Below are 19,060 nucleotides of genomic sequence, written 5' to 3' on the forward strand. Positions count from 1 at the left end.
CATCATCTCCAGTTACAATAAAGCAGGCATTGAAAGAAGAACATGATGGATGCTATTTTTGGGCTGCTGAGCCCTTGTGAGAGAATGGTGCTCGCCAAGAAAGATGCATTTGCCTCCGCCTCTGCCTTGGGACCTCCATTCCCAGTGGAATTAAAATATAAAGGGGTGAATTTGGTGGTCATCTAAAAGGGGGAATTTTCAAGGTGTGTTAAAGTTCTAGAGGCTAAAAAGAAGAAGAAGAAGAAAAAAACCTGGAACTGAGTTAAAATGAATTTTGCTCTTGAAGTGAATATATAATGCTTTGGGAAGGGAAGAATCTGTCCCCAGTCCCCCCCAAAATGGTCAGCCCTAAGGGGAGAGTGGGCCTCCCCAACTCCAGCACATCTTCAGCAATCTCCACACAGCACCACATGCCTACAAATATTTTTACTTTTAATCTGGGTAGTTAGGATACTAGGGGCGGCCTAACACATAGTATGTAGAGCAGATTCTTTTTAAACCAAAACTCTTCTTTAAAAAGTAGGCCGTCAACATAACATGTATGTGTATTTTTGCATAAACAAATAGGAACTGACTTTAGAATATGCTTAATTGCCTTCCTTGGTACAGTCTCTGACCGTTTCTACTGCAAGACAAACCCCAACAAAGCAGGTCCTTCTGAGGTCTTTGGGGTCCCAGCCTTTGCTGGCTTTTGCAGCATCTCCATGGAGTCAGGGGAAAGGACGCAGGCAGTGTTAGCCTTTGTTGGCAACTCAGGAACGGAAAACATTTCAGCTCATTCTCACCACTTAGTAAAGAAAACTCGGGGACCGCCTCAGGTCTCCGTGTTCTATTACAAAACTTGTTCAAATGTCTGCCCCCAGTTTGAACTCCTTGACTCCTTGAAAATGGAATCTGCCTGGGTATGCAAGGCTTTTCCAGAAGGTTTTTCATCTTTTCTGCGCAGCTTTAAAAGTGGTGCTTTGCTAACTGTCCTAAGTCAAGCCCAAGCTACCTGCAAATGGGCCATGTCAGGCTCCAGCTCGGGAGTGGAGTCAGGCGGGGGTGGGACGGGAAGCAGGAGGCTGCAAACAGTTGGGGGAGAAGCCTTCTCCTGTCGTCAAGGAGAGCTTCCCCCTCTGCCGCTGGAGAGCTTGGCAGACGGGAGGACCTGGGACCACACACCTGGGTCACCATCTTTCTGTGAGAGCCGAGGAAAGGGAGAGCTGGCAAGGCCACGTTAGGGGTGACAAAGGTACTACATGGCACTCCGGTCTTCCTTCCTGTAAAGCAGTCCTGCACTTTAGACCAGAAATGTATTTGGCTCAAGATTGTTGACGATGAGCAGCTTAACAAATCGGTGTCATCTAATGGTAAAAAGAAAATCATGGGGTTTTCTTCTCTCTTTTCCAAATATGTACATTTACCATTTAAATTACAGTTCGCTTTGGGCAGCTCTGACTAAATGATGCTCCACAGCCTGGCCTGAAGCCACAGTGCTCAAGGCAAGTATGTATTCGGATAGAGGAACTTTCTGAAAAAGGTTAAATCCCAAGATGCATACTCATTCCTCCCTGGGGTGAGTTCAGGCCGCAAAAGGATCTATCGACAACCTTGATGGAGACCCAGGTGGCATTTTCAGTGAATTTGCTGGGGACGTGGAGGTAAAAGAGCCAGGACATGGAAACTCGGGAGCGAGGCTCCAAAAGCCGGCCGGAGGCTGAGGGCAGGCCCAGCCAGCCAGGCCTCCTGACCAGGGATGCGCTGAAGCCCTGCCAAAGGGACCAGGTGCAGACAAAACGGTCGCATCTGCTCATTTGGGGTAACGGGTACATGGTGCTTGTTATATATTATCCTTCATCTTATATATATATATATATATTTTTTTTTTCCCTTTGGTGTGTGTGTGTGTGTGGTACGTGGGCCTCTCACTGTTGTGGCCTCTCCCGTTGCGGAGCACAGGCTCCGGATGCGCAGGCTCAGCGGCCATGGCTCACAGGCCCAGCCGCTCCGCGGCATGTGGGATCTTCCCGGACCGGGACACGAACCCGCGTCCTCTGCATCGGCAGGCGGACTCTCAACCACTGCGCCGCCAGGGAAGCCCCATCTTTTTATATTTTTGAAAATTAAAAAATATACCAAGTGCACAAATGATGGAGGGGTTCCTGGTTGACAGTGAGATTAATGAGTCGGGGAAAACCACTTCCATCTAGGCTCCCTCTGCCTTTCTTGCCAACCAGCCACGCCTGCACCTCCATGGCTTCTGCTGCTTCACAGCGTCGCTGTGCGTATACTGCTCTGTGCCCTCTCCTCACGAGGCCTTCGCTCCACTGCAGCACTGATTATGTATGGACAGAACCCTGTGGGCCATGTCCCATGAGCACCAGGAGAGAAGGGGTGTGTCATCAAATGACCAAAGTCATCAGTCCTGGGAGCAGCACTGAGTAACAGACGGAGCATGTGCTCCAGGACCAGACAGACCTTGGTGAGACTCCTTCCAGGCTCTGCGCCTCCCAGGCCATGGCCGTGGGGATGCCTACTTAACCACCCTGAGCCCCCGTTTCCACGTCTGTCAAAGGCTAACAGCAAAACTGTTGTGAGGCTTAGAGATGGCCAATGAGGAGCATCTACCCCAGCCCAGGCCACAAGTCTTCACTGCAGGAAGGGAAGGAAGAGATGGGAAGGAGGGCGGGGAGAGAGGGTGGACCTCCAGAGAGGCCGCCTTTAAGCCATGCCATCTGAGGAGCACTTGGAGAAAGCAGGCTGTTTGTGCTGGAGAAAAGCACGATTGCCAAGGTTCACCGTGGCACAGATCCAGCGGGACAGGTTAAAGGGAGAAAGAAAAGGACTTTGCCAGGATAAGTGAATCCCCAAATGGGGTAAACTGATTTAAGGGGCGTCAAGCTCCCTGCCTCTGAAAGCGTCCAGCTAAGACCCGTCCCTCACAGGCTGCACCAGAGGGACCCCCTGTTGAAAGTTTCCCAGCCTCCACTCAGGGGGTCACTTTCCCATTTGGGCTGTATTTGTCTACGACTGAACTATGACTGGTTTAATCTTTACCTTAAAATCACCATACTTTTTAACTTAAAATTCTTACTTAGCCTTAATCTTACTTAGCCAGTAAAAAAAAAAAAAGGGTTTGATGTCATACCTGTATTTTACACTACACATAAATAAGTGTGTATATAGACACACATATATATATATAACTATTAAAATGTGTCCCACCTAAAACCATCTACCTCGTCACTATGAGAAATGTGCTCTCCTGGGTCTGAATTGAGACGAAATATGCTCCAGGGGCCCCTTCTGGGTCTATGATTCTGTTATCTGAAGGCTGCTTGAATACTGATAATGCTCTTAATTCTTACAGCCCTTTCTGGTCTCCTAAGCATGTCTTCATCTGTGTGTTTCATCTAATCCCCATGACAACCCTGAGGGCGGGGCAGAGAAGTCACAGACGGAGCCTGGGCCCCTGCAGCGCAGGACGCTCCCAAGGCCCTATCAACGGTCACAGAGGACCTGAATCACAGCGCAGAACTCTCCATACCCCCTCCCTCCGTCTACCACCACACACTGCACAGCCAAATCCCTTCCTGGTACTGTCCAAAATCTCATTAGCAACACAACCCAGATCCAAATCACGATGTTTTATCCATTTAGGTGGCCAGATGCCAGGCTCTGTAGATGAAAATATGCCTCTCTGAGACCCAGAATGTCATTTCATAACCAATGATGACCCATACTGTCATTTGGCCATCTGGCCATCAACAGGCTCCACCGAGTAAAGCTATCAAAAATACTAAAGGAGGGCTTCCCTGGTGGCGCAGTGGTTAAGAATCCACCTGCCAATGCAGGGGACATGGGTTCGAGCTCTGGTCCGGGAAGATCCCACATGCCGCGGAGCAACTAAGCCCGTGCGCCACAACTACTGAGCCTGCGCTCTAGAGCCCATGAGCCACAACTACTGAAGCCCACACGCCTAGAGCCCATGCTCCGCAACAAGAGAAGCCACCGCAGTGAGAAGCCCGCGCACCGCAACGAAGAGTAGCCCCCGCTCGCCACAACTAGAGAAAGCCCGCGCGCAGCAATGAAGACCCAACGCAGCCGAAAATAAATAAATATAATTAATTAATTTAAAAAATACTAAAGGACAGTGATACGGACATTAAAAAGCTAAATACACACTGCTACTTCATGACCCCTACAAGGGGGATGGCTGCAGAAAGCTGCCATGGATCATGCCAATGGGCTACCCGCCCTTGGCTCAGTGGTGGGGCTCAGTGGAAGGCCGGGGGAGTCTCAGAACAGGCGGGACCAGCCTCATTATGTGCAGCAGGAATGCTACCTAGAAGACTGGAGACGGACACCAAGGGATTTATGGCAGACACCAAGGAGTGCAGTATGGCTGTCACCTCGGCCTCGACGGCGCCCTCTGCTGTCTGAAGCAGGAGGTGGAAGCACCGCCCTCTCAGAGTCCCACAAGACAGACCCGCTCGCTGATTGCATGGATTTCCACCCGCAAGCTGAGAACTGACACCCGTCCCGCTCTACTTCCACTCTTGACACCGGCTCTACCGCGACAGGCTGCTGGCCTGGCTGGGAGGGCAGAGCCCCTGGGTAGGTCCTCAGTGAATACAGTGAAGCAGGGGATCTACCCTGGGATCCAGGGCTCATTTTCAGAGATCCACAAATCTCCCAAACTGAATGCCCAACTTCATACATGCAGGGAACTTTTCTTTGGGCTTCTCACTGGCATGTTAAAGAGGCAGTGGCCCAAGAAGGTAAAAATCATGGCTCTGAACACTCAGCCCTCTTGGTTGCCTGTCCCATGCAAGAACTTGCCGGAAGCGGCACTAATATCCCATCCCTGTGTCCAGAGACTTCACAAAAGCTGAGAACATCTTTGGGAGATCTAAGCTCTCCTTAATCCACTATTACTTGGGTTACATTATTTGCAGCCAAAAGCACCCGCACTGATCCAGTACCACAGGGCCCAGTGGCATCACCCGAGACTGTGAGGGGTGGCAAGGCCTCAGAGACCACCAACAAAATTCCTCTCAAAGCTCAACCTCTCTGCTCAGCCTCTAGACCATGCATAGCTGCCAGATGCCCAGGGCACAGGGAGCTCACCCAGTTCCTTCCTTTCTCCCATCCCTAGACAAAGGTAGCTTTACCTCCTAGCCAGTCAGATACCTTCCCCGGGCCAGGCAAGCACAGAGCCTCTGGAACTCAATGCACACTCTTTGGACACTTGAGTGCAAGAGTGCACACTCTTGTGCACTCCCAGCTTTGCACAAGAACGTGTTCCCAATTAGTTCACATGTGTATGGTTTGTGCAAACTACATGATGCTCATGAACAGGTATGTTTTCAGTCGCTTGCAGGGAGGCACACTCCATATGGGGGCACTTCATTGGTACACGATGATGACACCAGATGTGAAATATAAACGGGAGGTCACATTTCCCCGAGAAGTCACGTGACGCAGCAGGCTGGTCAACGTGTGAATCAGGCTGATGTTAGGACCAGGCACCCCAGGAGCCAGTTCAGTCCATCAGAGCCCAGAAGTCCTCCCTGGTTCCAGGTGATCACTCAAGCTCAGGAACCAACCCCAGGGATAATGGACTTGCCTCTCTATAAGCAGCTCAGATCAACTGAAAGTGTGAAACACCTGTGGTTAGAGCTAATAAAAGTTATACCTGTCACAAAGATGTCTTAGGTAGGTGAAAACATAAGTAGTGGCAAATACAAACAGAGCTGGTAGCCCTGGAAGACTGTCACTGCCCCACCAGCGTTCAGCAGAGGGCCACACTGCGCCCCCATAAGAAAATGTTGAGGCGGGGGGCAGTTTCTATTAGAGCAGCCGGCTTACACAACCTCCTCCCGCACCCCCAAAGAGGCTGGCAGACTCTGCGCCTCGAAAACCTCAGAGCATTAAAGCTCCAACCTTCCTGACCTAGCAGAGAAAGGACAAACTACACCTTAAACCACAGACAGAAAAGCTAATTGGCTGCTGGGAGTGAGAACAGACTGGGGGGTCAAAACCATGAATGTTTTCATGGAACATTTTCAGCCCCAGTCAGCAGGGACATGCGATTTACAGGAAATTAGGAGACTTACAAAAATGTTAGCCAGCTCAAGTTTCTTTCCTGGGAAGAAAAGTAGGAGAAACTCTAAGAACTGTCTTGGTGAAAGTGCTTTGTTCACTGCAAAGCCCCTGACACGTGTCAGTTATTAATACCAGCAGCTCACCACGCCACACTTCACCCAACCAATGAAAGGCAATAGAGCCAAAGCCTAACACAAGCTGCACCTGGAGCCTTCAGGCCAGGTCAGCCAGACCCTCACAAGAGGGGCCTGAGGAGCTGCGGGGTCTACATCATGGACCCTAGATATGATCTTGCGTAAGTTACTCTTTCTAGCCCCTGTTCCCCATCTGCATATGGGGGGAATAATAAAACCCTTCTGCAGGAGTCTTGTCAAGTGATGAGCAAGCATATCCACGTCAAGTGCCTGGTCTGTGTCAGCCCTGCTGGCAGCTATTATTACAGTGGAGCTTCAGGGCTTTTAAGTCAGATTCCCTTATCATTCCTGCTGCCGGGGAGGTCACTCTTTTGAGGCCACAATTTTGAGCCTTGTCAGTCACCCTCTCTGGTCAGGTCCAGGATAGAGTGTGAGTTCTGGAGGGGCAAGAACCATTCAAGCCCAAGGAGGGTTGCTCGGAGTAGGCGCTGGTGGGAGGAGGAGGGGCAATCCCAGAGCTTGGGGATCAGGGCCGGGATGAAGTGGCCCTTCTCCACCTCTCCAGCCTCGGCTCTGGCCCTGGCCAGCACAGACCTCAGTTCCAGCCACAAAGTCTAATTGGTGTCCAGTGCCCACGCTCCCGCCAGGCGTCACCTCCCCTAGGAGGCCTTCCCTGCCCTTCCACGCTGTCTGCTCCCACAGCCCCCGCGCTTCCCTGACCCCAGTACCGACCACGCCGGGCTGTCGCTCAGTTTGCACCTCTGCCTTCCTCGCGGCGCGGTAACTGGCACTGTGCCCTACACTCGGTGGGCGCCCTGCAGGTCCCGTCAATGAATGAGCAGGGCCCTGGTTGTGACCAGAGCCCCAAGCCCCCGGCGCAGCAAAGGTTTATGCAGCAGCTGCTTTTTATCTTTCAGATGAATCTGACAACTCCCTCGGCCGATCCCTGCCCTCGTTAACGCCATTTTAAAAGGGGAAAGATTTCCCCCCACCTCCGCCTCCATCCACCCGAGTCCCGCCGCCCACCTCCCCGCGCGTTCTCGCCAGGGCAGACAAGGAACCCAAGGGCGGTTACCATGATAGGGGCTTTCTGCGCGGTGGGCAGGCCCTTCTCACTGGGGTCTCGATCGTCTCCGACTTCTCGATCGCACACCGTCACGCTGGAGCCTGCCGTGGGGGCAAAGGCCACTCTCCGCCAGCCCCTGAGCGCAGTCCGCCTGTGGCGAGCGCGGCCGGGCCCGGGGCGGCCACACCTCCCGCCCGGAACAAAGCGCCCGGCCGGGTGCCCTCCCTTCCCAGCCAGCCCCGACCGCTCACCGCGCGCTCCAGCCCGGCTCGGCTCCGGCCTCAGGCCGCCTCCTCCATGACCGCGCCAGCGAGAAAGCAGCGCCGCGCCCGCCGGGCCCCGCGGCAGCCGGACTGACGGCTCCCGGCCCGCGGCCTGACGGCCGCTCTGGCCTGTCCCCGCCCCGGCGCCTCCTTAAAGCGACCGCGCAGCCCGCGCGCGCCCTGGTCGCCCGGCGCGCCGCGCATTCCTTATAATGCAACAGCGGCTGCTAAAAATAGAGCGCCGCCGCCGTGGGCGCAGGGGGGGCCGGGCCCGGCGCCGCGACCCTGACACCCAGCGGGCCCCAGATTCTCAGGACGCGCGGCCCGATGCTCAGGCCATCCGCACCGAGCGCCCCGGACACGGCAGGGCGAGCGGACCGGGCCACGGAACCCCGCCGCCGCCGCACCACCGCGCCCCCCCCCCACCGCGGCCTCGCGCACTTACCCAGGTCCGACCCTCTGCGCGGCGGAGCTGGCTTTAAAGTGGACGCCGAATGGGAATTCGCCCGGGCCTCTTTAAGAGCCTCTGCGCTCCAGCCTTTAAATCTCCGCTCCCGCCCGGCCAACTTCTGAGCCTGCAGACGCCTCCCCCGTCCTAGGCGATCCCAGCCCGCCACCTTAACCGCGTTCCCTTCGAATCCCGGGCCGTATTTCTTCCTAGATCCAGTCCCCAGCGTTGCTTCTCCCAGGCCCTCTCGGTGCCCGGTTCCTGGGCCTAAAGTTCGTTCAGATGGAGGCGACGGACGCGGACGGGCGACACTCGCGATCCATTTTATTGTTTCAGTTCCTCTAACTCCTCTCCATCGGCGTCATTTTTTCCTTATTTTACAAATTGAGATATAATTCACATACCATAAAATCCCAGCTTTTAAAGTGGACAATTCAGTGGTTTTTAGCATAGTCACACAGTGGCAGCCACCACTATTACCTAATTCCAGATCATTTTCATAACACGCCCCCTCTTCAAACAAACAAACAAACAAAAACCGCCGAACCCATTTGCAGTCACTCCCCATTCCCTGCTCCTCCCCCAGCCCCTGGAAACCACTAATCCACTTTCTGTCTCTATGGATTTGCCTACTCAGGACATTTCATGAAAGTGGAATCATACATGTGGTCTTTTGTGACCCAGCTTCCTTCACTTCGCAGGATGTTTTCAAGGTTTATCCACGTTGCAGCATGTAGAAATACGTCACTCCTTGTCGTGACTGAATAGCATTCCATTGTGTGGACACACCACATTTTGTTTATCTTTCATCAGCTGATGGACAGATTGTACTTTGGGGCTATTATGAATAAAGCTGCTATGAACATTAGTGTACAAGTCTTTGTATGAACATTTCATTCCTTTTGGGTATACAGCAATACCTAGGAGTAGACTTGTGGGTCATATGCTAGCTATGCTTAACATTTTGAGGAACCCCCGAACTGTTTTCCAAAGCAGCTGTGCTATTTTATATTCCAACCAACAGTGTATGAGAATTCCATGTCTCCACATCCTCACCAACACTTGTTATCACCTCTTTTTGATTACAGCCATCCTGGGGGGGGGGGCAGGTATCTCACTGTAGTTTAGATTATCAGTGTCACTTTTGAGGATGTTCTTTTTTGTAGACGGACCTTGATGATGACTTGGAACCAGCTTTACACATCTGGGGAACTCATTCCCTTACCATTTTGAGAGCTTCGCCCACCACCCCAGGTCTCAGGAACCTTTGCTACCCTGAGTCATTCATGCCATGGTGGTTTCAATTGGCACCCCAGGCATCCAAGCAGCCATTTGGTGAGAGCTATTGTGCCCCCTGCAGCCACTCCCACCTGCTGTTCTGAAGGCCCCGTGGACCCTGAGTCCCCATGACTCTGGGGAAGGTTTGGGTGCCATCAAGAGTATCTCATCTCGGTAGGGAGTAAAAGAACTGGTTGAGGAGGGGCCTTAAGGGACAGATGTTCATCTTGACTGGCTGGTCTTGGCCTGGGACCTGCATCTTCCTCCCCCTTCCATTTACCACAGGCCTTGGCGGAGGCAGGCAGGGGCCTGTGTGTCCTGCTTGTCTCTGCACACTAGTCAAAGGTTTGTCTTTATACCCCTTTCATGCACAAAGCTTTAAGAACCTGTTTCCCTTAGAAGTGGAACTTAGCCAGCTAGTAATCACACACAAGTACCTGAGATTCTCTAATGGCGAGATTAGACCCTGCAGGTTATGGCTGGGGTCTTACAACAGGGTGTTCATCCCATTTGGGCTGCCACTTCTGCTCTTTGAGCCCTGAAATAAAGCAGGGCTCAGCTGCTGGCAAATAGGAGCTTTAGAGAACAGGACCACTGAGCAGAAAATTGAGGCCTGGGATTGATGGTTCATTCACTCAGTAAATGCTGCCAGAGGACCTACTATGTGCCGGTGCTGTGCAGAGTCCTACCTCCAAGCAAACTCAGAGCAGCAGTGGAGGGGTAAGTGGTATGGAATCAAGAGGCGGGAGCGGGGCAGAGGGAGCCCAGAGGAGGGGCACGTAACCCAGTGTGGGGAGGGGCAAGTGCCCAGGGCAGGTTTTCTGTGAGAGGTGATGATGGAGCCAGGGTTTGATGGACAAAGACCAATCAGCTAGGCTGTGAAGGGAGGGAGAAAACCTGATAGGCTGAGGTATGACTGAGCTGAAATCTTTCCCCAAACTCCAGCAGATCCCCATGGCTGACCAGGTGTGCATGGGGCATGATAGAAGGTCAAGAACCCAGGCAGAGCTCAGGCCAAATTTCAGGCCCTGAGGTCCGAGGCCAGACCCGAGGCCAGGAGACAGTTCCTGGAATAGGACAAAGATCGGAGCTGTGACCCAGAGTAGAACTTCCCCGCTCAGTGACAAGAGCAAACATGCCTGATGCACTGCAGGGAGTCCCATGCCAGCCTCTCTGCCCAAACCCTGCTGAGTGCCATGTCTCACAGAAGACCCACACTGCTGTCTTGGGGTTCAGTAGGCAAACCTGGGGGGCCTGTGGACTTCAGGGCCAGGAGCCAGCCAGGTCACTGTGGCACAACCTTCCTCCAGAACTCTCTGCCCCAGTGCGGCCCCTGGGGGTTCAAGCAGCTCTGGGCTCCGGAGTACTCATAGCGTGCCAGACACGGGCACAGCGATGGGTCTGCATGCCTCCCAAGGACCCAGGCAGAAGGTCTCACTGGCCCTGCTTTAGGCATAGGAGACCACAAGCCCAATACAACCCAGCCAGTGGACTGAAAGTCAGGGCCTTCTGAACACAGAGCCTCCACTCTGTCCCCTATGTCTGGTGGCCTCGGCGGGCAGGTCAGTTGGTCAGTTGTGTTTGTGTGTGTGTGTGTGTGTGTGTGTGTGTGTGTGGTGTTGGGAAAGCAGGGAGAAGGTGAAGAAAACACTAGCACTTGTTCCAGTCCCAGTCTCCTCGGGCCTGTGGCTGGAATTTATCTTTTGCTGACCCTGGTGCACCAACGAGGGGTTAGCCGAAGAGCCTCACCCCACCCACAGGCCTGTCCTTTCCCTCAGCTGACCTTTCTTCTGTGCCAACTACAAGACCTTTCGCCAGGGATCTGGCACCAAGAACTCCATGGTCTTCTCTCAGGGCTGTCATGGTCTTTACCAACGCAGGTGCAGCCGTGTCTCAGCTTCAGCTCCCCCTGCTACCCCTCTGCACCTGCCCCAGCCGCCCCAACCCCACTAGGAGCTGGGCCTCAAAGGATTTTCTTCTCTGATGCTTAAGGTTACTGATGCTTGTGGTCCATCTCACTGCTGTGGCCTCTCCCGTTGTGGAGCACAGGCTCCAGACGCGCAGGCTCAGCGGCCATGGCTCACGGGCCTAGCCGCTCCGCGGCATGTGGGATCTTCCCGGACCGGGGCACGAACCCGTGTCCCCTGCATCGGCAGACGGACTCCCAACCACTGCGCCACCAGGGAAGCCCCCAGAAGAGCAGCTTTTAATCAATTGACTTCCCACTCATGGCCAAACTTCTCCCCAGAGTTGTCCATACTCAACTAACATTTGTTTCTGATCATTTATTTTTCTCCACTTTGTCCTTCCTCTGTTTAAACTAAAATCCAGCGGCTTTTAAGCATTTGGGGGGACTTCCCTGGTGGCACAGTAGATAGGACTCCATGCTCCCAATGCAGGGGCCCGGGTTCGATCCCTGGTCAGAGAACTAGATCCCACAGGCATGCCACAACTAAGGAGCCTGCATGCCGCAACTAAGGAAGCCACCAACCACAACTAAGACCCGGCACAACCAAATAAATATTTTAAAAAATAAATAAATAAACATTTTGGCCTGCAACCCATAGCAATAAAGAGGTTTGACATTGAAAACCAGAACACAGACATACACACACAAGTGCAACAAAAATTTCATGAAACAATACTTATTGTTACTATGTGCCATGCACTCTGATCTATTCTATTCTATTCTGTTTCATTAGAAAATGCTAGCAAGACCTACTAAATTGATTTCACGCCCCACTAATGGGTTGTGACCTACGGTTTGAAAAACACTGAACCGTGGGTTTTTTTTTTTCATTTTAAATTTATTTATTTATTTATTTATTTATTTATTTATGGCTGTGTTGGTTCTTCGTTTCTGTGCATGGGCTTTCTCTAGTTGTGGCAAGCAGGGGCCACTCTTCATCACGGTGCACAAGCCTCTCACTATCATGGCCTCTGTTGTTGCGGAGCACAGGCTCCAGACGCGCAGGCTCAGTAGTTGTGGCTCACGGGCCCAGTTGCTCCGCAGCATGTGGGATTCTCCCAGACCAGGGCTCGAACCTGTGTCCCCTGCATCGGCAGGCAGACTCTCAACGACTGCGCCACCAGCGAAGCCCGTGAACCATGTTTTGACACCTATAGCCTCAGGGTAGTGACATGATAGAAATTTGTCAAGAAAGAAAAGTCTAAGATTTTGAAACACATGCTAGGGACAATAGTTTGAAAAGAGTTGAGTTTCATAAGCCCAGGGGATTTCCTCTTCTAAGTAGGACGTGGTAGGTTGTGGCTGGTCAATTCTCCTATTGCAACAAAATGAGATGAGGCTCTCCAGCTGTTCCCTCTCCCCTCCCCAAGGACATTTGCTAATTCGGGGCACTGGCTGATGATCAATCTTTGTCCAGAAAGAAGACTTCTAATGGAATAAAGAGAAACCAGTAAAGCTTTTACTGGTCACATGGTATTGGAACGAATCTAAATGCATCTAAAAAGCAGAGTGAAATCTTCCAAAGTCCCACAGTGCTTAGAAAATAAAGCCTTCCCAAGAAGAAAGAGCCTGCCTCAAAAACAAGGCCAGCTCCTGCCTCTTCCTGAGATTTGCCAGATTTTGAAGCTCCGTGGGGACAGTGTCCAGAGAGCTGGACTGGGAACTTCTGAAGGGCAGAGCTGACTCTCCATAACCCTCCATGGCTTAGGAGACAGAGATCTGCAAGGCTCTCAATCAAAATCCACATGTGAGGAATAGGGGTAAACCGGAGATACGTTGAGTCCTGTAAAAATTGAAACCCAGCCCCAACCCAGCTCAATCCTTGAGTGGATTGAGATGATCACTCCTCAACCCACCTGCTTGTCAGAGGAAAGAGGGAACACTGTGGGTCAAATGACATCATCTGGAGTCTCTCTACCTCTTATTTACAATGTGTGTGTATAGTAAAACATAACTAGTCCTGTGAAGAGGCATGAACATATAATTGATAAGGAAGAGAAAAAATTGTAGACACCCAGATCATTCAGATATTGGAGTCAGTAGACAGAACTTTGACTGTGGAGGAACTGGAACTCTCATACACTGCTGGTGGAGGTGTAAAATGGTATATCCATGCATCAGCCAGGGTGTATGCAGGATACAGAAACTACACAGTACTTTGGACAGGAAATTTTAATATAAAGAATTATTAAGTATTAGAGGGGACGACCTGCTAAGGAGAAAAGAGAACTCTAAAGAATATAGTTATGGCAGATGTCGGGAGCAGCCTCTCGGGCTGAGACAGACCACCCAAAGAAGGAACAAGTCTGTATGAGTCCCAGCCTTCACCTTCTACCAGGGGGCTGAGAACCATACCTTGTCGGAGATTATGTAGCCATGACCCACTGGATGATGAAGAGGTTTGCTGAAGGTCTATGCAGATGGTATTCATTGGAAAGCATTCCTCCTGGTGCTGAGGGAAGCCATCCATGGAAGGGTGCCACACCGTGGAAATTGCTGGAAAACTTCCCACAGACGGAGTAAAGGAAAGTTTTTCAACAAATGGTGTTCGCACAGTCAGAAATCCATATGGAATAAAAAAAGAACCTTGACCTCTATCTCATATCCTCCACAAAAATTAATCTGAAAGAGTGGTACAACCATACTGTGGGATATGCAGCAATTAAAAAGGGACAAAGTATTGATACATGCAACAACTGTAGGGAATTATGCTGAGTGACAAAAAGCCAATCCCCAAAGGCTACATACTGTATGATATGATTTAGATATCATTTTAAAAAATTTTTATCTTATATTAGGGTATAGTTGATTAACAATGTTGTGTTAGTTTCAGGTGTACAGCAAAGTGATTCAGGTATACATATACATGTATCCATTCTTTTTAAAATTCTTTTCCCATTTACGTTATTACAGAATATTGAGCAGAATTCCCTGTGCTATACTAGATATTTTTTAAGTAACAAAAGTTTAGAAATGGAGGGCATAATACTGATTGCCAGAAGTTAGGAACGTGGGGAGAGATATGTAGAAGGGAGGTGGTTATGGTTGACTATGGTGGTGAATACATGAACCTAAATATGACAGCATTTTAAGGAACCTAATACACACACACACACACACACACACATGCACACACATGAGTACAGCTAAAACTAGAGAAACCTGAGTAAGATGGGTGGATTGTATTAATGTCAATATCCTGGTTGCAATATTATACTGTAGTTTTACAAAATGTTACCATTGGGGGAAACTCGGCAGAGTATACAAAGATTTTCTCAAGGTTGTGAGTCTATAATTATCTCAATAAAAATTTCAATGAAAAAGTGAGTTTGAGACGGATCATAAGTCTAAATGTGAATTTTAAATAACTTCTTTTATTATAATTGAAAAATAATTTATAGTATTATAACTTTAAGATAAAAGGTATGCCTTCATGGGAGTAGGCAAAGAGTCCTTAGGAAAAGATCTCTTCAGACAAAGAAAACAATAAACAGAATAAAAAATTGGTAAATTAAATCTCATCAAAAATGTAAAATTTCTGGTCATTAAAGCCATCCTGGTAACATCAAGCTGGCAGCTGGCGGCAGAGTGTGGAAGATTCTACATCTGATACTTCACCACTTAGGCCCCCCGAGTAACACTAACCATGTCCACCCTGACTGAGGAAAACTAATCCAATGGCTCCATCTGTAGGCAAGGGAGGGAGCGGTCACCTTGATCCTTGACTGGGAAGCTACCTCCCAGCAATGATCCTACACTCCAAACATGATACTTTAACAACAATACCAATAACGACTTTACTGTCCAGAAACTTTAAAAGGCATTATCTCTCTCCACAACATCCCTGAATGGTAGGTATTATACTCCTCCTTTTCAAGATGAGGAAACCAAGGCTGAGGAAGTTGAAGTTGAAGTTGAAGTAACTTGCCCAAGCTCACATGGGCAGTAGGTGGTAGGTCCAGGACCCACCCAAGCCTATTAGACTCAAAAGTTCCCAGTTCTATGATTCCTGGCTGCCTTCCCCAGACCAAGTTACAGTAGGGACATGCTGGTACTTATGGAAAAAGAAAACATAATATCCAGAAGCAGAGATATTTGTCAGCCTAGACAAAGATGTGTTATATGTATCCATTCTTATCTAACATGGAAGACTGGAAGTTATCTGGGGAAATAATTTGCTCTGGTTTGTGATTTGCTGTTAAAGCGAGTAGGTTCATTCTTCTTTTACACAGTCACATCACGGCTCTGAAGAGTTTTAATAGAGAAAATGCTCCTGGTGTTCAATTTGGATCACAGAAGTGTTTCCCTTGAGGAAACCACCACCTTGTGGCAATGAACATAACTCGCAGGAGAAAGAAGGGTTTTTGCCTGTTTGTTTGTTTCCAGTCTTTCAAACTCCAAAACACAGCGGTAACACTTAAGTTGGAAGTTTTTGCAGTAAACAAAGCAAAACAAACAAACGGAAAAAGTACTTTCCTTAGGATGGGCTTAATTAAAACAGGTGTCTTTGAAAAAGGTATCTGACTTCTGGGCAAAGCAATCAAATCACTGACCCATGTCATAAGATAGGTAACAGATGGAAATTTCATTAAATCAAGATGTTAAAAGTTGGAGTGATCCATTTGGGGAAAAATTGAGGAGGTTCCATATTGTTTAAACTGTACACTTTTTTTCCAAATTTTTTAGTTTTGGATGTGTTGGGTCTTCATTGCTGCGTGGGGGCTTTTCTCTAGCTGTGGCGAGCGGGAGCTACTCTTCATTGTGGTGTGCGGGCTTACTGCTGTGTCTTCTCTTGCTGCAGAGCATAGGCTCTAGGCACGCAGCCTTCAGTAGTTGTGGCACGCGGGCTCAGTAGTTGTGGCTCACGGGCTTAGTTGCTCTGCGGCATGTGGGATCTTCCCAGACCAGGACTCGAACCCGTATCCCCTGCATTGGCAAGCAGATTCTTAACCACTGTGCCACCAGGGAAGTCCTGTATACTGTACACTTTTGAAAGTAAAAAGCATTGCTATTAATAATTACACGGGACAGTAAGAGTAAGGTCAGGGTGTAAAGACATGTTGTTCCCCATATTTGTTTCTGTGGTTTAGCCTGGCAAAGTTGTGACTGCATTTTATAGCAGAGACCACGTGATGAGAAATCTAACCTTTTTAAAGTGAATAAAAAGTCTTTATCTCTCAGCATGCTGGCAGGAGGAGTTTAGTACCTGGTTTGAATTTTATTTTGGGAACTGAGATCTAAGGGAGATTTCAAACGATTCAAGAGCTTGAATAACCACCACCATGTGGCAAAAAACATCACTTGCACCTAGTAGACCCAGTCAATAATGCTGTGTCTTACAGATACCATTGTATGGATGTAACACAGACTACTGACTCACCTACTGAAGGACATCTTGGTTACTTCCAATTTTTGGTGATTATGAATAAAGTTGCTATAAATATTTACGTGCAGGTTTTTGTGTACACATAAGTTTTCAAGTCAGTTGGGTAAATATACAGGAGCACAATTGCTAGATCATATGGTAAGACTATGCTTAGCTTTGTAAGAAGCTGCTAAACTGTCTTCCAAAGTGGCTGTACAATTTTGCATTCCCACCAACAATAAAGGAGAGTGCCTGTTGCTCTGTATCTCCACCAGCATTTAACACAGGTCTTCTTTAAAATTTTAGACATTCTAATAGGTATGTAGAAGTCTCTCATTATTGTTTTAATTTGTAATTTCCTAATGACAAAAGAGGTTGAGCATATTTTTCATTTGTTTACTTTTCATCTGTATATCTACTTTGGTGAGGTATCTGTTCAGATCTTTTGCCCATTTTAAAAATTGGGTTGTTTTCTTTTAAAAAAATAAATTTATTTATTTAATTTATTTATTTTTGGCTGTGTTGGGTCTTCGTTGCTGGGCGCAGGCTTTCTCTAGTTGCGGTGAGTGAGGGCTACTCTTCCTTGCAGTGCGTGGGTTTCTCACTGCGGTGGCTTATCTTGTTGCGGAGCGCAGGCTCTAGGCATGCAGGCTTCAGTAGTTGTGGTGCAGGGGCTTAGTCGCTCCGTGGCATGTGGGATCTTCCCGGACCAGGGCTCGAAGCTGTGTCCCCTGCATTGGCTGGCGGATTCTTAACAACTGCACCACCAGGGAAGCCTGGGTTGTTTTCGTATTGTTGAGTTTTGTATATTTTGGACACAAGTCCCTTATCAGATATGTGTTTTGCAAATATTTTCTCCCTTGTCTTTCCATTCTCTTAACAGTCTTTTGAAGAGCACAAGTTTTTAATTTTAATAAAATCTAACTTATAAATTTTTTCTTTCATGGATCATTCTTTTGATGTTGTGTCTTAAAAAGTCATTGCCAAACCCAAGTTCACCTAGATTTTCTCCTATGTTTTCTTCTCAAGTTTTATGGTTTTCCATTTTATATTTATGTCTATGATCCATTTTGAGTCAATTTTTGTGAAAAGTGTAAGGTCTATGTCCAGATTTTTTTTTGCAAATGGATGTCCAATTATTCCAGCACCATTTTTTGAAAAGACTATTCTTTCTACAATCACTTTCCTTTGCCCCTTTGTCAAAGATCAGTTGACTATATTTGTACAAGTCTTTTTCTGCACTTTTTATTCTATTCCATAGATTTATTCTTTCACTAAAATGCTGTCTTGCTTATTGTAGCTTAATGGTAAGTCTTGAAGTCCGATAGTGTCAGTTCTCCAACTTTGTTAATTCTTCACCGTTGTGTTGACTATTCTTTGTCTCTTATCTTTTCATATAAAATCTAGAGTTAGTTTGTTGTTATCTACAAAATAGCTTGCTGGGATTTTGGCTGAAACTGTGTTTAATCTATAGATCACATCTAAAAATATTGATTCTTCCTCTCCACAAACATGGAATATCTCTCCATTTATATAAATCTTTTAGATGTCTTTCACCAGCTATTATTGATTTCTAGTTTAATTCCATTGTGGTCTGAGGACATACTCTGTATGATTTCTATTCTTTTCAATTTGTTAGGGTATTTTTATGACCTGGCATGTGGCCTCTCTTGGTGAATGTTCCATGTGAGCTTGAGAAGAATCTGTATTCTGCCGTTTCGAGGACGTATTGTACAGATGTCAGTTAGATCAGGTTGGCTGATGCTGTTTGCCCAGTTCAACTATATCCTTGCTCATTATCTGCCTGCTGGATCAACTCATTCCTAAAGATGTGGTGTTGAAGTCCTCAATTATAATAGTGGGTTTATCTATTTTTTCTTGGCAGTTCAAACAGTTTTTGCCTCGTATTTGGATGCTCTGTTGTTAGGTGCATACACAGTAAGTATTGTTATGTCTTCCTGGAGAACTGATCCCTTTAACATTACGTAGTGCCCTCTCTCTATCCCTGATAAATTTCCTTGTTCTGAAATCTGCTTTGCCTGAAATTAATATAGCTACTCCAGCTTTCTTTTGATCAGTGTTAGCATGGCATAGCTTTCTCCTCCCCTTTACTTTTAACTGTCTTTTTTTTTTTTAACTTTTAAACCTGTGTCTTTATATTTAAAGTGGACTTCTTGTAGACAACATACAGTTGGGCCTTGTTTTTTTGTCCATTGACATTTTCCATCTTTTAATTGGTGTAGATCATTTACACCAGGTTTGTGCTTGTTTTCTATTTGCTCCACTTGACTTTCATACTTAATTTTGAATTTGTAATTTTGTATTCTTTGTCTTAAAGGGAACCTCTTCTGATCCCTCAAAACCTGGAGCCACCCCTGCCCGGCATGTATTAAGTAGCAATAGAAAGGCTGCATGCCAGTCCTGGTGGGACAGGAGGGATGCAGGGA

General features: G+C 48.2%; 1 protein-coding gene across 3 annotated transcripts in view; it reads right to left on the minus strand.

Annotated features, from left to right (window-relative positions):
• Positions 1-8,098, minus strand: part of MRAS (muscle RAS oncogene homolog) — a 60,550-nt gene extending 52,452 nt beyond the window's left edge. The window contains exon 1 of one of the 3 annotated variants that reach the window (XM_060099629.1): positions 7,999-8,098. The gene's annotated coding sequence lies outside the window, so the exon portion shown is untranslated. The other 2 variants (XM_060099627.1, XM_060099628.1) reach the window with 2 other exon arrangements.
• Between the last annotated feature and the right edge of the window lie 10,962 nt (positions 8,099-19,060).

Source organism: Mesoplodon densirostris, chromosome 5 (genome assembly GCF_025265405.1).
Source record: "Mesoplodon densirostris isolate mMesDen1 chromosome 5, mMesDen1 primary haplotype, whole genome shotgun sequence".
In the NCBI taxonomy this organism is placed as follows: Eukaryota; Metazoa; Chordata; class Mammalia; order Artiodactyla; family Ziphiidae; genus Mesoplodon; species Mesoplodon densirostris.